This window comes from Penaeus japonicus, unplaced genomic scaffold, assembly GCF_977035675.1.
Source record: "Penaeus japonicus unplaced genomic scaffold, GWHDUDI00000001_assembly GWHDUDI00000022, whole genome shotgun sequence".
NCBI classification, from domain to species: Eukaryota; Metazoa; Arthropoda; class Malacostraca; order Decapoda; family Penaeidae; genus Penaeus; species Penaeus japonicus.
The window spans coordinates 27,250,328-27,252,827 of NW_028234424.1; the positions used below are offsets into that span (position 1 = coordinate 27,250,328).

The 2,500-nt window shown below is 23.7% G+C and overlaps 1 protein-coding gene across 2 annotated transcripts in view; it reads right to left on the reverse strand.

Annotated features, from left to right (window-relative positions):
* The window catches only part of LOC122248340 (synaptobrevin-like protein), a 19,816-nt gene that overhangs the window by 6,235 nt on the left and 11,081 nt on the right, over positions 1-2,500 (reverse strand). The window lies entirely within an intron of this gene.

The following is a 2,500-nucleotide window of genomic DNA, read 5'->3' on the forward strand; positions in this document are numbered from 1 at the left end:
ATTAACAAAGATACAATCTGCATAATCATAACAAAATAATAGTAGCAGTTGTAGTTGTAGCGATAATGCTCGTAATAATAATGATGATAGTGATAATAATGATAATGATAATAATAATGATAACAATAATAATATTGATTAAGTTAATAATGATAATAACAATAATGATAACAATAATGATATTGATTAAATTAATAATGATAATAATAATAACACTAATGATATCAACTGAGGATTATAATGATCATAAAAAATATGATGATTATAATAACAATAAGATTAATAATGATAATGACAATTATAATAACAATGGTACACTGATAGAAATGATAATAATAATATGGATAAGGATAAGAGGAAGAGCATTGGTAATAAGAACAACACTGATGATGAAGCTGATAAACATAATGATCACATGTTCATGATGATGATAGTCATGATCATTATCATGATTAGCATAATCATTATCATTATTATTATCATTATTTTTGTTGTCGTTCTCATTGTTATCATTACTGTCACCATCAATATTATTATTATTATCCGCATCATCGTCATATTTAAATTTGTCGTTATGATCATTTAAATCATTATCTTATATCCATTTATCACATCATTATTATCATTAACCAATCCTATTGATAAAAGTAATACGTCATTATTTAACATAATAAATGAACATCATAATGATAAAAATGATAGTAGTGTTTATGATGATGATAAGGATAATGACAATTATAATAATAATAATAATAATGATAATGATAATAATGATAATAAAAATAATAATAATGATAACAATGATAATAATAATAATGATAATAGCAATAATAACAATGATAATAATAAGAGTTGTACTAGTAGTAATATTACTGATGATGGCAATAATGATAATAATAATAATAGCAATAATAATAACAACAGTGATAGTAACAATTATAACAATGATAAAGAAAATATCAATGATAATGATAATAACAATGATAGTGATAATATTAATGATAATTATAACAATAATGATAATGATGAAAATGATAACCATAATCATAATAACAACATGAATAATAAAGATAATAACAATGATAATAATGATAGTAATAATGATATTCATTATGTTGATAATGACTACAAGATTGTTATTATAATTATCAGTAAAACTGTTATTATTATCATAATTATCATTATCATTATTATCGTATCATCATTATCTTCGTTATCATCATCATTATTATCATTTCTATTATCATTATCATCAACATAAATGATAGCAACAATCCTACTACTGCTACAGATAATGATAAGGATAATAATGATTCTGATGATGATAATAACAATGGTAATAATGATATTCATAACAATTATAAAGATAATGACAATACAACTATCACCACTATTGATAAATACTATGATAATTATCATTATGAACATAATTATCATCACAATCATTATCATCATCATTATTTCTAGTATTGTTATTGTTGTCGTTGTTATAATAATCATAATCATTACTACTGTCGTCATTATCATCATTATCCTTATCATCATAATTTTTGTCACTGACATGATTATCATTGGCATTAGAGTTATCATTAATATTACCATAATTATTATTGTCATCATCACTTTTGTTATTACTGTTATCATCATCATTATTGCTATTACCATTACCATTATTTTTTATTATCATTATTATTACTATTATGACAACAACAACAATGATGATAATAATGATAATAACAATGATAATGATGATGATGATAATAATAGCAAAAATGAAAATAATAATGACAAATAAGATAATGTTAACGATAAAAATTATTACAATGATATTGATAATGGTAAAGTTAATGGCAATAATGACGATAATAATTATGCCATGAAGAAACAGGATATATGAATTATGTGTCATGAAGAAGCAGGTTTGATAAATTATGTGTCAATAAGAAACAGGATTGATAAAGTATGCATAAAGAAGCAGGATCACGCGACAAATTATGTGTCATGAAGCTTCTGGGAAATTAAATTTCTTTGCGAGCTATGTGGTCGATAAGATTATAGGCCTACTCTCTGATTGCTAGTTATCATTATTGTAATCAATGTTATTATCGTTGTGATTATAATCACTTCTGTTATTATTTTCGTTTTTTTTATTTCTATTGCCATTAGAAATTTCTTTGTTATTATGATCATTATCATTATTGTTGTTATCGTCATTGTTATTATCATCAGCATCATTATTATCGTCAACATTATTATCATTATCATTATCAAGATTGTTTTCATTTTCGTTTCACATAATTTCAAATGGGCTCCGGGAATATTTTCATTGCCTCTTTATGAGAACATTAATGGAAAGAAACTGTTGCTTATTGCATACGAATTCATATCGAAAGACCTTCACAGCCCAGGTAGGTTTCCTTCGCTGTAATACACTGCCGAGAAACTAAAAGATAATAACATTGCACAAAGGAAAAATAATAGAACTGCTATTCCTGCAATT